This window comes from Microtus oregoni, unplaced genomic scaffold (genome assembly GCF_018167655.1).
Source record: "Microtus oregoni isolate MIOR12 unplaced genomic scaffold, Mior012 000035F_ref0000213, whole genome shotgun sequence".
NCBI lineage: Eukaryota > Metazoa > Chordata > Mammalia > Rodentia > Cricetidae > Microtus > Microtus oregoni.
This window is the reverse complement of record NW_024543094.1, coordinates 3,553,666-3,561,214: the sequence shown is the minus strand read 5'-3', so window position 1 is coordinate 3,561,214 and position 7,549 is coordinate 3,553,666.

Genomic DNA, 7,549 nt, shown 5'->3' with positions numbered 1-7,549 from the left:
GAAAACTAACCAGTGCCATCAATTTTCAATTTTGAGGAAACTCCACACTGATTTTTAAGGTGGCTGAATTTTGTACTCCGACAACAATGAATCTGTTTTTCCCCCTTTCCAGCATTCCTCATCATCATTTTTTTCTTTTCTTTTAAAATCTTATTCATTTTGACTTAGGTAAGATGAAATATCAAGGCAGTTTTAATCTAAATTTCTCTAATTACTAAAGCTGCTGATCATTATAAGAAATGTTTCTCAGCTATTTGTATAGAATCTTTTGTAAACTAGTTCCTTGCCTCATTTTTAAATCCAATTGTTCGTTTTCTTGATGTTTAATTTTTTGAACACCTTATATATTCAAAATCTCCACATTCTGTCAGATGTGTATCTGTAAAGATTTTTTTCTGGTTCTGTAGACTGCTTCTTCTATTGTAAAGAAATATTTTAGTTTCATGAAGTTCTATTAATTGTTGATCTGAATGCCTGAACAATAGATATAATCCAGAAGGTCCTTTCCAAGCCAGTGAGCTCCATTATGCTTCCTACTGCCTCCCTATCAGTTTTAGGGTATCAGCCCTTATGTCTAGATCTTCTTAATTCATTTGGAGTTGAGTTTTGTGCAGGGTAAGAAATGAGGATCTACATATTGCTTTTCACTTTCATTAACACCATTTCTTGAAAATTCTTTCTTTTCTCCTGAGGGTATGTTTTGCATCTTTATTAAAAAAATAAATTGTGCATAGGTGAATGGATTTGTATCCATATCCTCAATTCTATCTCATTGATGAATAATCTGTTTTTTATATCCATGCCATGTTGTTTTATTACAATATCTCTACAATATAACTTGAAATTTGGGATGGTGATAATTCCAACAGTTTTGTTGTTCAGGATTGTTTCTGGTATTTTTGTTTTGTATGTGTTTCTTTATAAAATTTGAAAATTCAGTTTCTGTGAAATGCATTGAAATTTTTATAGAAATTATATCCAATCTACAGATTGCTTTGAGTAAGATCACCATTTTAATAATATTAATCCTAATAACTTCTGAGCAAGGGAGATCATTCCATCTTTTGGTATAGGCTTCAATCTTTTCTTTCTTCTTTTGTTCCTTCTTTCCTCTTCCTCCTCTCTCTCTTTCTCTTTCTTTTTTGTGATTTAAAATTTTCATTGTATAACTCCTTAACTTCCTTGATTAGACTTATTCCAAAGTATTTCACTATTTTGAGGTTCTTGTGAATGGTATTGTTTTTATTTCTTTTTTGTGTGTTTCTTGTTTGTATATAGGGAGAATAATAATTTTTTGTGTTTTGTATTCTGCTAGTTTCCCTAAAGTACTTCTCAGAAGTAGAAAATTTCTAGTGGAGGCTTTAGGGAATTTTATGCATAATCGTATCATCACCAAAGAAGGCTATTTTTATTTCTTCCCTTCCTATTTGTGTTCCCTTGATCTCCTTCAGGTGTGTTATTCATCTGGCTAAGAGTTTAGGTACTATATTGTAAGTATGGAGAGAGTTGAAAACCTTGTTTTGTTCCTGATTTTATTGAAAATGTTTTAAATTTTTCTCTGTTTAGAAAGAAGTTGACTGATCTTACTGTATGTTGTCTTTCTTTATTATATTGAGATATGTTCCCTCTATATCTATTTTCTCCAGGACTCTTATCATGAAAGGATTTAGGATTTTGTAAGAGACATTTTATTTATATAATGAAAAGATCCAGTCTTTTCTCTTAATATATGGTTTATGGAATATAATATGTCAATTAATTTATGTATATTGATCAGTATCTGCATTTTTAAGATTAAGCTGACTTGCTTATTGAGGCTAATCTTTTTAAAGTGTTTTTGAATTGGTTTTTACCAGTATTATATTGAATTTTTAGCATCTGTATTTATCAGAGAGATTGATCTATACTTTCTATATATCTTTGGTTTCAGGGTAATACTGAATTTGTAAAAGGAAGTTGGAAATTTTCTTTTATTTTCTATTTTATGTTATCTGTGTTGGATAGTTTTATGTCAACCTATCATAAGCTAAAGTCATTTGGAAGGAGAAAATCTCAATTAAAAATATGCCTCTAGAGCCGGGCGGTGGTGGCACATTCCTTTAATCCCAGCACTCGGGAGGCAGAGGCAGGCGTATCTCTGTGAGTTCGAGGCCAGCCTGGTCTACAAGAGCTAGTTCCAGGACAGGAACCAAAAGCTATGGAGAAACCCTGTCTCGAAAATCCAAAAAAGAAAAAAGAAAAAAAAATGTGCCTCTATAAGATGGGCTGTAGGAAAGTCTGTAGGGCATTTTCATAACTGGTGATTGATGTGAGAGGGCAGTTTAAATCCAAGGTGATCAGATGCAGCCTGTTATTTCAATTTCCTTGTACCTGTTGAGACTCATTTTGTGTATGATATGTGATCAGTTTTGGAGAAAGTTCCACGGTTCATAGAGAAGATGGTATATTCTTTTGTGTTCGGGTGAAATGTTCTGTAAATATCTGTTGGGTCCATTTGGTTTGTAACATCTTTTAGATTCATCATTTCTCTGCTTAGATTTTATCTGAATTATCTGTCTGTTGGCAAGAGTGACACATTGAAGTCTCCCAGTATCAGTGTGTGGCGATTAAATTATGATTTCATGTGTAGTAGTGTTTCTTTTAAAAAACTTCGGTGTCCTTGTGTTTGGGTCATAGATATTCAATGTCCTCTTGGTGGATTTTTTTCCCCCTTTGATGAGTATATGATGTTCTTTATAAAAAAACTTTTCTGATTAGTTTCAATTTGAAGTCTCTTTTGTCAAATATTAAAGTGGCTATGTCAGCTACTTCTTAGGTCCATTTCTTGGAGTACTTTTTTTTTATCCTTTTACCCTGAAATGATGTCTACCTTTCATCTCAAGGTGTATTTATTAGATGTAATAGAAAGTTGGATCTTGTTTTCACATCCATTCTGTTAATCTGAATCTTTTTATTGGGGAATTGATTTGTTGATGCTGAGAGACATCAATGACCAATGATTATTGATTTCCTTTGTTCTTCTTTGTGTGTCTGTTCCCTCTCTTTTGATTTGTGGGGTCTGGGATTATTTATTCCCCCCATTTTCTTGGGTGTGGTTAACTACTTTAGATTGGAGTTTTCTTCTGGGGTCTTCTGTAGGATTTGATTTGTAGATAGATATTACTTAAATTTGGTTTTATCCTGCAGTGTCTTATTTTCTCCATCTATTATAATTGAATGTTTTGCTGGGGGCATAGTCTGGGCTGGCATCTGTAGTCTCTTAGACTCTGTAGAACAGCTGTCCTAATTCTTCTGACTTTTAGAGTCTCCATTGAGAAGTCAAGTGCTATTCTCATAGATCTGCCTTTATATGGTACTTGCTCTTTTCCCCTTGTAGCTTTTAAAATTCACTTTTGTTGCATATGTTTTGATTATTATGTGCTGAGGGGACTTTCTTTTCTGGTCTAGTCTATTGGTGTTCTGCATGTTTTTGAACCTTGATAGGCATCTCCTTTAACTTACAGAAATTTTCTTCTATAATCATCTTAATTAGGGTTTCTGTTGCTGTGAAGAGACACCATAACCACGGTAACTCTTACAAAGGAAAATATTTAGGTGTGGTGGCTTGCTTACAGTTCAGCGGTTCGGTCCATTATCATCAGAGTGGTACGTGGTGGCATGCGGGCAGATATGATGCTGAAGAGGTAGCTGCTTCATGTTGATACGCAGGTAACACAAAGTAGACTAAGCATCACACCGAGTGAAGCTCGAGCAAAAGAGACTCAAAGCCCACCCCCACAGTGATACACTTCCTCCAACAAGGCCCCACCTTCTTCAACAAGGCTATGCCTACTTTAGCAAGGCCACACCCCTTAATAGTGCTACTCCCTTTGGGGGGGCCACATTCTTTCAAACCACCACAATGATTTTGTTAAAAATATTTCCTGTGCCCTTGGTCTGGTTTCCTAATCCTAATCTAATCATTTAGTTTTAGATTTGGTCTCTTCATAGTGTCCCTGATTTTTCTTAATTTTTATTTTAATTTAACATTTTCTTTGACCAAGGTATCTATTTCTTCTATCTTCAATTCCTGAAATTTTCTCTTTTTGTTGTATTCTGTTGTTGAAGCTTTCCCTTGAGGTTCCTGTTTAGTTTCTAGATTTCTCATTTCCAGATTTCTCTCAGTTTGAGTTTTTTTTAAATTGCTTCTGTTTCCACTTTCAGATCTTGAACTGTTTTATTAATTTTCTTCTACTGTTTGTATTTTTATAGATTTTAAGGGATTTATTCATCCTTTAAAGGACATCTATCATGTTCAGCAAGGCTATTTTAAGGTCTTTGTGTGTGTGTGTTTCAGGTATGTTGCAACACTCAGGACTTGCTGTGGCAGTTTCTAGGTTCCAGTGAAAACATACTATCTTTGCTGTTATTGATTGTGTTTTTAGATTATTGTCTGTGTATTTGAATTTGGGAAGTTTATTATTCTAGATGCTGATATCTGGGTTTGTATTTGTTGGGTGTGTGTTTTGTCCCTTGATTTCTGTTGCCTTCTCTGGTTCTTAGGAAAGTTTGGAGGTTGTTTATTGTCTGGTAGGAAATTCTGGAATTCTGATAGTTGTGGCCATTGGGAGTTCCAGATAAAATAAATTTCTAGATATTGGGAACTGACTCATAGGAATGGATATGAGTTAGAAAGGGAGGATGAGGGTGCCCACAGGAGTGGGGAAATCAGAATGCCCAGCCAGGATCTGTTTAGTCCCCTGGGAATAGGGCAGAGAGCTAGAGAAGCCTCAGTGGATAGTCTGCTGAATGACACTGGGTGATTGGATTTGGAGGAACAAAGGAGAAGTGAAGATCTTTAGTTAGCCTACCTGCTTCCCTGGTCAGAGTAGTCTGTGGGTTCCCAGGGATGGGCTCCTACAGTTGGGGGCTGGTACAGTGTAATAGGTGAGGGGGGTGAAGTTTGGAGGGGAAGGTCTATGTGATCTACTGGAGATAAGAGTGCAGGTGTGTGGAAGTGGGGTGAGTGAGGGCTGCCCAGTGTTTTCTGCCGCCAAGCTGGAAATGAGACTGGGGGACTGGATTTGTAGGAGTAGAGGAGGAGATGTGCAGTTAGCCTACCTGCTTCCCTGGCCACATCACACCTATATTTTCACATATCATCTTGATTGCCTTTTAGACTAGTAATTCAGAGTAATTTTAAAAATTGACTTCATCGCCGGGCAGTGGTGGCACACGCCTTTAGTCCAGCACTCGGGAGGCAGAGGCAGGCGGATCTCTGTGAGTTCAAGGCCAGCCTGGTCTACAAGAGCTAGTTTCAGGACAGACACGAAAAACCTATAGAGAAACTTTGTCTCGAAAATCAATATATATATGTATGAAAAAATTGACTTCATTTCCTTAATCATACAGATGTACTTTCCATCTTCATAGGCCTTTCTAAACATACCATTTCTACCATGGAAGTGTTGTTCTGAGGGTGTGATCAAAGTGCATGTTTACTCTTACATCTCGAGGTTTCTCCCCATCTTATGGTAGGGTCTATGACTGCTTTGACGTACCCCAGGTAGCACAAAGTCTTTTTAGGCTTTTATTTGATAGCGATTTCTAAATCCTGAACTTGATTTGAGATTAAATCTTTCCCTTTCTGCTGGATGGTTGTTGAGAACTAGAAGCAGCTGTTTGCCAGGCAAGGGTAAGTCCCCACCTCCACCCCAGTGCGCCGCCACCCCCCCACCTCCACCCCCGTGCGCCGCCACCCCCCCCACCCCCGCACCTGTCTGCAGTCTTCTGACTGAGTTCCTGGGATCTGATGCTCGGATTGGGTTTCATCATCCTGCTTTACGATGGGAATCCTCCTGCTAAGGATTCCATTGAAAGCAACAAGTCCACTTTCCTGCTCGGAAGGCTGCCTCTGATCTTTGGGCCTGGGGCGTTTTTTGAGGAGGTAGCGTTCTCTTTTCAAATCTTTGCACAGAAAGATACTTTTCTTTCTCTTCGGTGACCATGCAACAGTAGAAAGGCTGGGTCATATTTAAGAGGGACAATTTAGCATTCTAAATGCCACTGCGTAGTAATTTCAGTTCCTCAATTCACCTCGACTATTTGTTATGGTGTCTTTCTAGACTGAACTCTTCTGATGGGTGCACAGTGTTATCACATTATGATTTTAGTTTTTCATTTCTCTAATGACAAACGACATGGATTTTTTTTGTTAAAGTTACAGAGTGAAAACTCAAGGGTTCAGGGGCCCTGTGTACCCTGTTTGAACTGGGGAACACAAACGTACAGAGAGATCTGTGGACTGGATGTGTTGGGCCAGGAGGCAGAAGGGAACTGCATTCGTAATGATCATGGGAGTAGCTCTAGACGTCTTCAAAGACTAGAGCAGGTCATGGACATCAGTTAAGAAGACTGCAGATCAGGGTTTCAGGGAGGCCCAGTGAGTCCCCATGGGCACTCAAGGAATATAGTAACATTTCTCCTGTTTTAGGCCCTTGGAAGGAGAAGGTAGCATGGAGCACCACTGGAAGAAGCTAATTTTTGATACGCACCTAATCTTTTAATTGGTTGAATATTTCCCTTAAAGAGACCATTTTAGAGCCAAAGGGATGCACACAGAAGGGGATATGGCGCTAGCCTATACTTAAGGATAGACATGCAGTTAAGTTACTCATCCAAATTGAAGTCATTGTGTTACGCGGCTCATGGGACAGGGTGGATTCATGAGTAAACTGTCCAGATTTAAAGCCGATCAAGCATGGCATCGCATTGTTCATCAATTCAGAATTCTCAAACAGTGTCTCTAATCTCCTTTTAGAAACCACGTTTAAGGCAGTTTTCCCATTCTGCCCTTATACAGAGACTTGGTTTTTATTCAAACCAAGAGGGTTTTTTTTTTCATATTGTGCTTATTTTGTTGGGTTTGTACTGTTTTTTGACTCTGTTAAAAGCTTTTCATATTTTGTTTTTCTTGCTGACAAGACACTGTAGACAAATAAAAGGATTAGAGACAAATCACTTTACTAATGACTAATAAATCCCTTTACTTGTGGCTCAGGAAACTCCCACAGCCGACATTATTTCGCTTCCTTCTCTGCAAAGTGCGTCTTAGAAGATGGTATACGAACGGTATGAATTAAAAGTACTCAATATTTGGTGGTATCCATGTGCTTGTGAGTGGATGACAACTGATCCCTTAAGTTTGTGATGTGAGTAGTTGCGTCATGACTGATTTGAAGATATATGGTAATGCCACAAGGAGCCATTTGGTGAAGAGATGCCCGTAATACGCTGCTGTGAGCTGGCAAATTGGTGAGTCATTTACTGATTCTTCCCACTGAAGTATTGCATAGTGTTATATAAAAACACAAGGAGCTGGAGAGATGGCTCAGTGGTTAAGAGCACTGGCTGCTCTTCCAGAGGTTATGAGTTCAATTCCCAGCAACCACATGGCAGCTCACACCATCTGTAATAAGATCTGGTGCCCTCTTCTGGCATGTGGGCCTATATGGAGGCAGAATGTTATATACATAATAAATAAATAAATCTTAAAAAAATAAAAACATAA